This window comes from Pelodiscus sinensis, chromosome 4 (assembly GCF_049634645.1).
Source record: "Pelodiscus sinensis isolate JC-2024 chromosome 4, ASM4963464v1, whole genome shotgun sequence".
Classification (NCBI taxonomy): Eukaryota; Metazoa; Chordata; order Testudines; family Trionychidae; genus Pelodiscus; species Pelodiscus sinensis.
Genome location: NC_134714.1, coordinates 52,434,173 through 52,448,911, shown reverse-complemented (window position 1 = coordinate 52,448,911; position 14,739 = coordinate 52,434,173).

Genomic DNA, 14,739 nt, shown 5'->3' with positions numbered 1-14,739 from the left:
TTGGATCAAGGCCCGCTACACTCCTTCCTGATTACTATTGTTAATTTTATATGTTTATTTGCGTTCTCATTTCAAAGATCTTCACATAAAATGATGTGTTGCTACTCAAGTTACTAAAAACTATTCACACATCTGTCCAGCTTCCAGAACCTGTGATTCAGTCATACTGAGTCTCAGTAGTTTATCAAAGAGAAGGTTAAAGGATGACTTGATCACGGTCTATACATATTTAGAAGGGAAAGAAAAATAACAAGATCCACTGATTGGAAATCAAAGGTAGGTAAATTCAAACTAGAAAGAAGGTATGCATTTTAACAGTCATGGTATTTAACCATTAGAGCAATTTATCAAGAGTTATGGTGGGTTCTTTATCATAGGAAATTGTTAAATGAACTTTGGATATTTTTCTAAAAATATGCTCCAGTTTAAACAGGAATTAGTTCAGGGATTAACTCATGATATGCAGGAGATCAAAATTAGATCCTCACTTTTTAGTCTTACAGTCACAGAATCATAGAAATGTAAGACTTGAAAGGAACCCAAAGAGTTCATCTAGTGCATTCCCCTGCACCGAGGCAGGATTAAGTATTCTACTTCATTCCTGACAGGTGTTTGTCTAACCTTTTCTTAAAAATCTTCCGCAATGGGGTTCCGCAACTTCCATAGGTAATTAGTGTTCACTAGCTAAAAGATCTAAGATTTTTACAAGGCATAAAACTCGTATCCTCCATAAAGGTATCCACTATTCACTTTGGATGTGTCTACACAACAAAGTTATTTCAGAATACTGGCTGTTATTCCAAAATAACTATGCGAGCATCTACACAGCAATTCCATTACTTTGAAATAATTTTGAAATAACGGACAGCTTATTCTGACTTCTGTAAATCTCATTCTATGAAGAATAATGCCTATTCCAAAATAGTTATTTCAGAATAGGGGCTGTGTAGACACTCCACTTCTGCTATTTCAAAATAGCTCCTCACCAAAGCCATTCTAAGTTATTCCTCCTGGAGCTCTAAATCGAGATAGCATATCTATATTAGGGAAGCCTGCCTCGGATTAATTTTGAGGCTTCCCTGCAGTGTAGAAGTGCTATTTTGAAATAAGCTATTTTGGAATAACAGTTCCAGAATAGCTTATTCCGAAAAAACTGTGAAGTGTAGACGTAGTCTTTGGCTTCTATGGCTAGTGGTAAGCCAGACCTTGTAATGCTAAGATTGGTTGACAAGAAAATCTTCCGAATAGATGATTAAAAAAGTTCCCTTAAAATATAAGTGTTTCTTTCTTTGGATCTCACTGGGAGGAATCCCACAGAATAACAATATTAAAATATCCTAGGTTGAAAAAGGGAGCAAGAGAATATAAGTAAAACCAGGAAAAACTATGATATTTCCAACAACATTTCAAGAAGTCAGAGGCTGATGGGAATGGTCCCCAGCTGGTCGGTAGACTATAGCAGTAGCGACTGGAAAGTGAGTGGGCTTTTAACAGGGTACATCTACACAGTGGCACTATTTCAGGATAATGTCCGTTATCCCGAAATAGCTTTGTGCGCATCTTAACAGCACAAAATAACAGGAATCTTATTCTGGCTTCCTGTAAACCTTGTTGCACAAACAATAAGGAAGATACCAGAATAGTGCTCTGTTTTAAAATGTGATGCTGTGTAGACAGCGCCAAATTTCAAAATAGGCTATCTTGAAATAAGCTACACAATTTGCGTAGCTCAAATACCATAGCTTATTTCAAGCTACGTACAACTGTGTAGATGTACCTTCAGAGTCTTATGTGAAGCTGAAAAAAGCTATTATTCCAACTCTACAGGTACAAAATGGGTCCCGGAAGTTTGTCATTTTACAAACTCCATGAAAATAGGAGGATTTTGGCACATAATCCATCAGGTAAAAAATTGCCAGCTGTTTTTAAAAAATCATTTATTATTTTTGAAGAGTTGTGTAATCTTTTATCAGGCTGAACTGTGCTGTTCTTTCTAATTATAAATTTCTTTTACATTGAATCAATACTGGGGGGATAGAATAGCAGTTCAGCTCAAATTAAGGCCCAATATATCAGAGATGCAAGCAGAGGAGATGGCAGAAGATAACATATTCTTCAGTTTGCAATGTAGAGCAAGTGTCATATTCTTATAGAATCATAGAATCATGGAGTACTGAAATGGGAAGGGACCTTGAGAAGTCATCGAGTCCAGTCCCCCGCCCTCATAGCAGGACCAAGCACTGTCTAGATCATCCCAGATAGCTGTCTATTCAACCTACTCTTAAATATCTCTAGTGATGGAGATTTCACAACCTCCCTAGGCAATTTATTCTAGTATTTAATGACCCTGACAATTAGGAAGTTTTTCCTCGTGTTCAACTTAAACCTCCCTTGCTGCAATTTAAGCCCATTGCCTCTTGTCCTATCATCAGAGGTCAAGGAGAACAATTTTTCTCCCTCCTCCTTGTAACACCCTTTAGATACTTGAAAACTGTTATCATGTCTCCTCTCTCAGTCTTCTTTTTTCTAAACCAGGGGTTCCTAAACCTTTTGATACCGTGGACCAGTAAATCCATTCATGAGCTTTTGGAGGACTGGTAACATTTATTTGTATATTTACGTATTCATTAAATAAATGATGAATATGCAAATAAATTTTTGTTGCTCTTCTCTGGACCTTCTCCAATTTTTCCACACCTTTCTTGAAATGTGGTGCCCAGAACTAGACACAATACTCCAACTGAGGCCTAATCTATGCAGAGTAGAGCAGAAGAATTACTTATTGTGTCTTGCTCACAACACTCCTCTTAATGTGTCCCAGAATCATGTTTCCTTTTTTTGCAACAGTGAAACACTGTTGACTCATGTTTAACTTGTGGTCCACTATGATCCCCAAATCCCTTTCAGCTGTACTCTTTCCTAAACAATCATGTCCCATTCTGCATGTGTGAAACTGATTGTTTCTTCCTAAGTGGAGTTCTTTGCATTTGTCCTTATTAAACTTCATTCTATTTACCTTAGACCATTTCTCTAGTTTGTCCAGATCATTTTGAATTTTGACCATATCCTGCAAAGCACTTGAAACCACTCCCAGCTTGGTATAATCTGCCAACTTAATAAGCGTACTCTCTATGCCATCATCTAAATAATTGATTAATATATTGAACAGAACCGGTCCCAAAACAGATCACTGTGGAACCCACTTGATTATGTCCTTCCAGCATGATTGCGAACCATTAATAATTACTCTCTGAGAATGGTTATCCAGCTAGTTATGCACCCACCTTATAGTAGCTCTATCTAGGTTGTATTTCCCTAGTTTATTGATAAGAAGGTCATGCGAGACTGTGTCAAATGCCTTAGTAAATCTAGGTATACCACATCCACTGCTTCTCCCTTATCCACAAGGCTTGATGTCCCATCAAAGAAAGCTATCAGATTGGTTTGACATGATTTGTTCCTTATAAATCCATGCTGGCTGTTACCTAGCACCTTAAAATATGGAGCTATACCATCTCGTAGAACTGTCAGGGACCTTGAGAGGTCATCAAGTCCAGTCCCCTGCCCTCACAGCAGGACCAAGTCCCATCCCTTATTATCTTCCAGTTGTTTGCAGATGGATTCCTTAATTACTTGCTCCAATATCTTCAGAAGTTAAACTGACTGGTCTGTAGTTTCCTGGGTTGTTCTTATTTCCCTGTTTATAGATGGGCACTATATTTGCCCTTTTCCAGTCTTCTGGAATCTCTCCTGACTTCCAGGATTTTTCAAAGATGATAGCTAAAGGATCAGATACCTCCTCTATCAGCTCCTTGAGTATTCTAGAATGCATTTAATCAGGCACAGGTGACTTGAAGACATCTACCATATTTTAGCATATATAACCCGTGGGTTATGCAAATTTTTACAAACCCTGCCCCCCCTCCCACTCCACTGGCTATACTCGTCCGCGTGTTATACAAGGTTTTTTTTACTGAAATTTTAGGAAGACAAGACTGACTCTTACTTGATAAAAGCAGCATGGGAATACCCTGCGACCTTCTTCTCTCTGTTGTGTCTGTCTGAACGTGGCTGGCTCTCCCTGAGACGGGGGGTGCTCTGTTTATGGACACAGCTCCCTTGCTCAGCTTCTGGCCCCAGTTGCCTGGGGCAGACAGCTCATCCCCAGGGGAGTGCACAACATGGGCAGAAGACAGCCCTCCCAGCCATAGGAAGGTGGGGAGAGTTGGAGACTTTGCAAGGGGTAAGCCCAGCCACCTTCCCTTCCCATGCAGCCTCCGCAACACAGCCAGTCTGCCCTGCCAGACTGCAGCCATCTACTCTGCGCTTTGGCAGTTGTGCAATGATGTATCTGGAGCTCAAATGCTTCTGCACAACAGGCTCAGACTCTGAGGCCTGAGTTAATTACCCTCGTTATCGTTCATTAACAGTACCCACAGTTCATCTCCTGTGGGCTATACACATGCATGGGTTATCTAAGACTTTTTTTACACAATCAGGAAAAACTGAAGGTTATACAGGGGTGCGGGTAATATACGTGCATGGGTTATATACGCTAACTTACAGTAATTTTTCTAAGTAATTTTTAACTTGTTCTTTTTTTAATTTTAACTTCTAGACCTACCCCATTTCAACTAGTAATCACTTTGTTAGGCATCCCATCACCATCAAACTTCTTTGTGAAAACCAAAACAAAGAAGTCCTTAAGCACTAAGCATTAAGTCATTTGCCATTCCAAGTTTTCTGGTATTGTTTCTCCCTTTTCACTGAGCAATGGACCTACACTGTCCTTCGGTAGACCCTATCCTATCCTATCCTATCCTATCCTATCCTATCCTATCCTATCCTATCCTATCCTATCCTCTTGCTTCTAATATTTTTGTAGAATGTCTTCTTGTTACCTTTTATGACTCTAGCTAAATTTAGTTCATTTTGTGCCTTTGCTTTTCTAATCGTGCCCCTGAATACCTGTGTTGTTTGTTTATATTCATCCTTTGTAATTTGACCTAGTTTCCACTTTTTATATGGCTCCTTTTTTTTTAGATCATATAAGATCTCCTGGTTGATCCAAGGTGATCTCCTGCCATACTTTCTATCTTTCCTCCGCAGAGGAATAGTTTGCTTTTGGGCCCTTAATAATATCCCTTTAAAATTTGCCAACTCTCTTCAGTTGTTTTTACTCTTAATCTTGCTTCCCATGGGACTTCATCTACCAGCTCTCCGAGTTTACTAAAATCTGATTTCCTGAAATCCATTGTCTCTAGTTTGCTGTACTCCCTTCTACCATTCCTTAGAATAGTGAACTCTATGATTTCATGATCACTATCACCCACGCTGCCTTCCACTTCCAAATTTACAATCAGTTCCTCCCTATTTGTTAAAATCAAATCAAGAACCTCCCAGTAGCTTTCTCAAACTCCTGAAATAAAAAAATTGTCTGCAATGCAGTCCACTAATGTATTGGATAATCTGTGCTCAGCTGTGTTTCCCAACAGATGTCTGGCTAGGTGAAATTCCCTATCACTACCAAATCCTGTACTTTGGATGATTTTGTTAGTTGTTTTAAAAAAACCTCATCCACCTCTTCTGCCTGGGTAATAGAGTGCTTGACTACTTATGGATTGTAGTAACAATAGTCAAGATATCATCTTTCCATCTGCACCTGGCTAGATGCTTATAACCAATCCTCTCTGGTACAGACCTCCCAACACTTAACCATGTGTTCGCTATCTTTGTATTTTTTGATTTGGGGCAGTAAATATGGGGCTACCATGCTGAAACACTTCAGAAGCTGATCTGTGAAAAAATGAACTGCTTTCTTATTTTATGGTGCTTCTTGTACAGAGAAGATTGTGCTCTGCAGACTTCTGGTTTCTGGATAGTTCAACTGAGGGTTATTTTTATTTTAATCTATGCATTTGGGGTCCAGGTTACCTCAGACTCTCATTCCTTATGTCTCCATTAAAATTAACTGGGATATTCTAATTGGATTTGGATATTGAGCTCTAGAGGCAGAGCATTCTCAGTAGGAAATCCTGGAATCTGGAACTTGAGTCCCTTGTTAATGTGACAGAGCCCAAGTTTGTTAGTCTTTGGGGCACATTTAAAACTTATCATTCACCACGGCCATTGTCTAAATGAGTAGCCTAGGGACACCAGAGTTCCCTATGTAATTCAGGTGAGCTTGAATAATTTTAAATTGACACCATGAAGTCAGTTATGATAACTATGCATTTTCCCAAAAATTACTGTACATGCATTTAGCTACTGGCTTCAATAGACAACATTTACACATCTGTAATTATTTGAACTTGCTACATTTATAAAATAGCAAAGTATATTACAACTTTTTTCATTTTATAAAATAATTATTCACTAGAATCAACATATTAAGAAAACACTCAGTCTTCATAGACTTGGAAGTATAAATCCTCTCAAGTATATGTAATAAGGATGGTACATATTTAGTAATGGATACAGAGCAGAGAAGAGGCTTTCTAGTTATGTAAAATAATATTATAGCCATTATCACTCACTAATAAACATGGTCTATTTTTAATCTCTTTTTGTTATTTTGGAGAGCAAGACCTATGTCTTTCTCCCTGAATAAATACATGAATTAGAGGAAAATTGAATAGCAAATATGTCCCATGCTGCACAATCCATATCTCATAGGCCTGCTTTGTATATGGTAATGGGTGTCCATATCTATATACAACACAAAGTAGGATAGAATGACAGATGCTAATCATTATATCTGTGAAAGTTTTCCCAAACTATCACCCTATTCAACAGATGTCTCTTAAGTGGCTGTTTTCATAAATATAATTAATTTAATCTCTGGTGTAAGCACATGGAGGGATTAATTTGTCAGTACAACTTCATGTGATGAACTCTCTTTTTTTAAACCTAGCTTACCTTTAAAAGAATCTGTGATTAATATACCTGGACCATAGTTTATTATTATCAATCATGGGCATTTCAGTTGTACCTAAGGACCAGCCAAGAATGAGACTCATTTTACAGAGTAGTAGATAGCCCTTGTCCAGAAGTATTTACAACATAAATAGTCAAGTCAGACTAAGGGTGAGAAAGGGGTGGAACACACAAGCAGAGTGAATGTGATGTGATGGAAGCAAATACCATGTTAGATTTGTTTGTTTGTTTGTTTGTTGCAAGACTTACTTAGGAGGTGATATGCTCCTAAATCGAAAGACTAGAGAAGCAAATACTGGTGAGAGGGCAAAGGAGAAGAAGGTAAGAGGGGTAGGTGTGTAGGGAGGCTGAAGTGAAGAAAATGTAAGGGAGAGAGAAGGGAAAACAGATGGAGCAAGCAGTCAATCAGCATAAGACAGAGAAAGGCCTGTCAAAACTGTAAAATGTCTCTCTATGTCCAGGGATCCAATGGTCCCTGCTTTGACTACTTCTGCTCCTACCAGCTGGAATCTACTTGGCTCCTCTCTGCAGTCGTAAGAGTCAGAGGGGAGTTCCACCTGACTCCTAGTGCCACCACAGTTGGGCTGTGTCCAGACTCAGCGGTTTTTTCGAAAAAAGTAGCCTTTTTTCGAAAAAACTTCACCTGCGTCTAGACTGCAGCCGCGTTCTTTTGAAATTAAATCGAAAGAATGCGGCTTTTCTTTCGACGGTGGTAAACCTAATTCCACGAGGAAGAACGCCTTCTTTTGAAAGTGCTCTTTCGAAAGAAGGCATTATTGACAGCAAACAGGCTTTTTAGAAAGAGAGCATCCAGACTCACTGGGTGCTTTCTTTTGAAAAAGCGGCTTGCTTTTTCGAAATTCCGCGTGCAGTCTAGACGCGCTCTTTCGAAAGAGGCTCTTTCGAAAGTATCTTTCGAAAGAGCCTCTTTCGAAAGAGGCTTGCAGTCTAGACATAGCCTTGGTGGGGCTAGATTCCCCTACAATGTTCTTGTTTCAGGGTAGTGGTGTTGGTACAATTTTTAGAGTGGGGATACTGACTGTCATTGAACAAAATGGTGAACCTTGTACATGATGGAAACCACTTCAAGCCCCCCAGCATTTTACCCATTCTTCCCGAGTGCAGCAGTCCCTACTTTAGTGGCTTTTGTCCCTAATGGCTGGAGTTTCTGACATTGTTCTTCTGTAGGTCTGTTCTTTAGTAACTTTCTTTACTGAACCAGGTGGACAAGAATTGACTTGGGTTACACCAGTGTTATTGACAAGGCTCAACAAGATAACATAGGCTGCTGCTTTAAATTTAAAAAGCCTCATCATTCATCAAGTACTTCTGAGTGTTAGCAACCACAAGTTTGCCTGTCTGTCTGTTTATTTTTCCATGGGGGAAACTGCTCATTGATAATGCAGGAGGAGAACTAAGTCTGCAGAGTAGCATTATTTAATGCATGCAAGGGTTAGTGCAATAGAGGACGTCTCTCCTTCTCTATGAGCTACACTAGTATATTATTTAGGAAGTGGAAATGATTGTATTATAAATTTAGAAATCTGTCCACTGGAACAAACAATAGTAATATTAGAGTACATTTGTACACGATGGTGCTGGGGAAATATATTTACTATCTGTAAGTTAGCTTATATTTTACTGTTAATAAATCTATGGTGTCATCTCCATGTGCTTTAGCGAGTACATAATTGCCTAGAAATAAAAGACAAAGACAGGAGGTCAAATTTTTCACTGTCTTGCCCTTTACATGCTCCTTTACAACTGGGAAATGTGTATAATATCTAACAAATGAGAATGATAGCATTCTGCACATTTTGACTGAACAAACTATAAAGCAGTGGAGAAGATGCTTTATCTTGAAAAGAACTGAAATCATGTTGTTTTATAATTTCTCATCATTTTTTGCATATAAAAGCACAAATTGTCTATGCAAGTCAGAAAGTGGCTAAATCCTTGTATTCAAGACAATATTACAAAAATTCCCTGCTAGAAAAAGTATCCTGGTTTGAATAGCTAGTGTTTGATAATATTGTGCTGCACTTGTGGAGTGCTTTTCATTTATAAATCCCAAAGCACTTACAAATTTGCATGTGGGGAAACTGAGGCAGAAAGGGGTTAAGTGATTTGTCCAAGATTATGCAACAGGTTGAGAATAGAACACAAATTGCCTGATTTCTTGCCCTTTAAATTCCAGGTTCAATACATGACACAGTAATTGCATAGTGAGAGGTAATGACCCAAATATATGTCATGCTTAAACTATCAAATGCAGTGATTGATTTTAAGAATAACCAATCAGCAGAATTTGGCACAAGTTCTTTCATTTGCAATTTACTATGACACAATGGTGAAAAGAGAAATCATATAGTCTGGGAGTTTTTCCTCTGTTACTGTAATCCTGGACAAGTTGACTGTAAAACCTTCACACCTCATGCAAAACAAATGTCAAGACACTCCAGGCCATCCAGGAAAGTTCATGTAGGAATCAGGTTCTCTGAATGATAAATTTTTATTACCTAGTTTCATTTTAGGACTGTTGTTTGATATGGAATGGATTCCATGTAATACAAGAACAAAATTCTAATATTATGGCTGCTGGAAAGAAAGTTCAATATCACCATCTTGAAGCCTTAAAATTCTACCTTCCTTGCAGGAAAGAAGTACGCTTTTAACAGTAACTTGATGTTAGTCGGTAGATTTTATGCGATAGAGCAGGAAATAGCAAAGAAGACAGGTGGAATTATAAGATTCCAGGATAGAAGTCTAATAAATGCCAAATTCTGTGTAATGTAACTGATAATTTCACATCACCATTTTGTATAATTCTGTCAATAAGATCTTGTCTTGTGAATGGAAAAAATAACTCAATAATACATTTTTACACTAATTATAAGCCTCACTCATTACTTCACTCTAAAATAATTGTACTGTAATCAAATTTAATTAAAATAATATGTTATCAATTAAAATAGCATACTAAATATAAAATAAATGTAGTACATCAAGAAGAGCTTAAATTCCAGTTATACTATGCATTAAAGTGTCTTTTGATCTGAATCATTATGAAAGTCTCATCTCTGAGATGAACTTATACCTTTCAATAATAAATATACCTTTCTGGGGGATGATAAGACATGGAATCAGTATATTAATTTATTTTTTCATTTGGCCTATTCGCATTAGTTCAAGAATATGAAAAAAGCAGTTTAAAAGTACACAGCCAGCTGTTTTTATCAAATACGTATAGTGAAAAATATTATTTGTCTATATTACTTCAAATCAGAGTTACACTACCTGATTTTGTTAAAAGATACTTTGGGATAGATAGTTTGGTTTTCTTTTGTCATTTTTTCACTTAAATGTTGTGAACTGAGAAAGTGCCAGAGTAAGATTTTTTTATGTAGTTTTACACGTCATAATACAATATTATTTTTACCATGTCAAAGATGTTTGCACCATTTGGGGCATGTCCATCATCAAAACTCAATTAAATTGAGCCTTTCTATCTTCAACTAAAACAAACTGTTTACTTACATTTGCTCTGTGTTTACTTCACAAGAGGTAAAAAACCCAAATATAACAGTAACATAGGTGTCTTGGGATATAGCATGGGTCAAAAAATTTAACCCAGGGACGAAGGCATCGTCTTTTGGTTGCAACAGGAGACTTTCTTTTTCCTTTGCCAAGTAAATGGCAGCATTATAATGGTATTCATACCTCACGTGGTGTCCTAACAATTCCTCTATTCAACCTGAAAGGGATATATTCCCTTTGTTGCAAAGTATTAAATTTGTCCCTTGAGATTAGTGTGTAGGCAGTCTGAAGGATGAAACAGGATTAGATAAGGTTTCTTACCGAGAAAGAGTTCTGAAATTGTGCTGCAGAATACCCTCCCAAGTTACCTGTGTTGAAAAACATGCTTTGTTTTAACACTTCAAATCACAAATCAAATTTATCAAATTATTAGTTGACAAAATGTTTCTTTGTGGAGTTTTGTGAAAGGCAGACAAGTTATAAATAGAGGGGGAAATATCACTTGATTTTATTGTATTTGAAACTTTAAGTCAGAAATTCTTCTATACTATATAATGCTAAATATCTTTTAACCTAGTAGTACAAAAAATTGTATTTATCTTCTAAAATATTCAGCATATTTTTGCCTTTCTTGTTATGATTCCAAGAAAAAAATTATTCCCATAGAGCTTGTGAATTCAGGCAAGCTTTTAAGTCTAAAAAGCATAAAAAATCCATGTCAAGGTATAGTCCTAGAAAATTTCAGTAGTTCAACTGTGCTCCACTCACTTACATATAATTAATAGTGTTGTGTACCACATAAAGACTGGAATGAATTTGATGATCAGGTTCTTGGAGAACACACTTTGAGGTCTTCTACTTTTTTCCCTTGGTAAAAAGCCACTACTCTATTTCCTTCACTGTTTGACTTAGTTTTAAGGATGCAGACATTCAGTCATTACATTCTCGAGGATTATTAACCAGATATGTATTATAAAGTAAGGGCAACCTTTTTTTTTAACTGATAGAGTCACAGACAAGGGCAGTTCTATCCTACATTTTTTTTATCCTCCTCTGTGCACTTTGACCCCATCCTTCCTCAAATCCCTGTGTTTTGTTATCTTCTTTGCTGAGGAAGGCTACATGAAATTCTCTTCAACATCTATCAACAGCTCTCTTGACTGGTCACAAAAGCAAACTGGGGAGTGATGTAGAGACTCCCATCTCTGGGGCTGAGAATGCTGCCTTCATAAAACTAGTAGCCTTTGCTAGCTCTTTGGCTGATTAGAGCCTCAATAGCAAGTTAAGATGCACCATAGTATAAATTCCCAACTCCTCATTTTCTTCTAGCCATAGAACTCACCATAATCACCACCATTAAACTGACTCAGTCTACCTTTCTTCTGGGCATGGAGTCAATCCGACATTCCCAAGATTGTAAGTGCCACTCCCATAACTCATCCAAAGAGAAGGCTGTAAGAATTAGGAGTGATTCTGAGTTTCTCTTTTCCAAAACATCCCAATCGTATATTAAACCAAGGGTTGGGGTTCAGACTAGACATGGGTGCCTGTCACTAGAGAATAATTTTCTCCTTACACTGCTATAATTTCCCATGAGAGGCAAATTTCCATAGGCTCTTGCTATGTCTTGACATAGTAACAAAATCTTATATTCTGCGTTTCCTCCTATTTTCTTCTTTTAAAACTGGAAAAAGATATAAAATACCTATACAACTCGCATAAAAGAGAACAAACACCATCACCTGCAATTAAAAATTTTGTCCCTGCACTGCAGCCATTTCTAAGCATGGTTTTAAAATACATTCTTTACAATATGTACCAAATAAAAGATAAACTACAAATATTAATGAAGACTGTGGACAGAGAGAGAGAGGAAAAGAGAGATATGTGCTATTGCTCAGTGCTCCATGCAGTCAACAAAATCAGCATACTTTAAAATGGGTTTGGTGACTTGCCCCCTTTTTAATATTAGACACAGCAAAATGTGATTGCTTCCCACACAAGGCTACTGAATGATGAAAATGTACATCATTAACCAAGTTAAATGGCACTAGGTTTGCAATTTTCAAGGCACAGATAAAAATGGTATGCTCATATAATTCATGAACCATTATAACAGATATGTTACCTTAATGTAATGCTCTGAAATAACTATCTTCATTTTCTACAGTTGGAAGAAAGCTCACTTTAAGAAAAAAAAAGGAGGGAGATAGGGAGGAAATCCTTTAGTCACCTAACAATGTTTTCAGGCATAAAACTCAGTTAACTACCTTTTTTTGGGGAGGGGGGTTAAGATCATTGCTATATCATGTCATTCTATAGAACACTTGTGCTGAACAACAGCCTCAGATGGCCACACACTGAAAAAGAAAAGAATAGAATTGTGGGAACTCACCTTGTATATTTCAGCATTTTAAACTTTGCATATTTCAATCAGATCTAGACCCTGATTCCTTGCAATTGGATCCAGACCTTGAGCCCACTGGGAACCTAAGGGACACCTGAATGCACGGGATTGCCTATTGCAATATCGATGCTATAGTATTTATAGAGGCATGTATTCTCATTAGACTGTTAGCCCCAAAGATATGTGAGTTGTGTGAAAATTGAGATGTCCCAGCAATTGCAGGACAACCGTATGCAACTTTCATGCCCAAACAAGATTTTAATTAAATCTGCTTAATCCATAAGAGGAGCAGGAGTTGAACAGGCGTGTTGTGTGCCCCTCAAGAGCATTGACACCTGTTTGGGGGCCAGTGACTCCCACAAATCAATAAACCCACCACCACCCTTCTGAGCAGCCACAGCAATATCAGCTAGTCACCCTTCCCAGCATTCAAAGAAGAGATAGAAAATGGTATATGGATAGAAAAATGCTCCCCAGTGCCCTCTTCTTTCCCAGCCGTACAGAAAAGAAGTAGTTGATATTCATGCTATAATGTCTGTGCTACTGTCATACAGTGTAGTATGTGAACAAAATAATAAAAGATGATCTGTCAACAAGCTGCAGACTTAAGTTGGTAATTATTTTGAATGACATAGTATCACTCTCTAAAATAAATTTAAATACCGGTGAAGTGTAAATACAACAGTACTACGTAGCTAAGATTAACAACTATAATTCACATTCTAGTCAATACTTTCCGTAACATTCAACTATTGTCTACAAGAAAAGTACAAAACCTGGGGGGTTTGGGCTGGTTTGTTTTCTTTGGGTTTTTTGGAGGTTTTTTTTTATTAAACATATGCTAGGTTACAGTTTAATTTAAACATATGATATCCCATATTATTCCATCATCTTACATTGGGAGTTATATTTATACATCTAGGCATTTAATTTCTTGAATTAGAGGACACAATGAAGGTAAAGATATTCCTATATTTTCAAGTTCTCTTTTGATTGGTAAGGGACAGTGGAGGCCCATCTGTTTTGCAGCAAAGAAAGCCCCAAACCATCTGTGTAGAACCACATGCCAGCTAAAACACAGAGATATGCACAGTTTTTTGTTATGAAAAATTTTGCAGTATTTTTTTCCTGTATTAGTGTGAATAAATTAGCAACAACTAAATTAAAGAAATCTTCAGAGAACATATTAACTTTCTCGTGCATGCTGGAAAATTTATCCATTTAGAAATCATGAAACATTCATTGGACAGATATGTCCATCTGACTATTTTCTGTTCTTAAGACAGAATCATTTATCTGTAAAATAAATTATCTTCCATCAGTTTGGTAATGGAAGTTAATTTATACCAAGGAACCCTATAGCTTTCAAACAGCATATAATTACAGCTACAGTTAGATACTGGCATAATAACAGCATTTAAAAGTTGGGTCCATATGTTTCCTTCCCATGTACAAAGCCAAGGGAGGAGGAAACTTACCCAAAAAATTCAGTAGCTTTGGCTGACCTGCAGGTCTGCTTCATCTTCCTCTTTAATAGATACAAAGATAAGAATTGTGAAGGGGGAAGGGGCCTCAAAGCCTGCATTGAATCTAGATAAACAGAAATACACAGATTTCTTCCCCATTCCTCTGCTTGTATGACAACATACTCTCTGTCACCCCACAGTGGCAGCATTCTGGGCTTAGTTGTTGTGCTGCAATTAATTACAGCATAGTTATCATTGTTCTGAGTCACCTTTTAAGGGGTCTAAAGTACACAATTTGCACAACACAAATTTGTGTAAGAATTTCCACATTTACAAGCTTTGGAAGTGGGTATATGATGTATATAGCAGCCACTCCTAAGTCTTTTCTAGCAG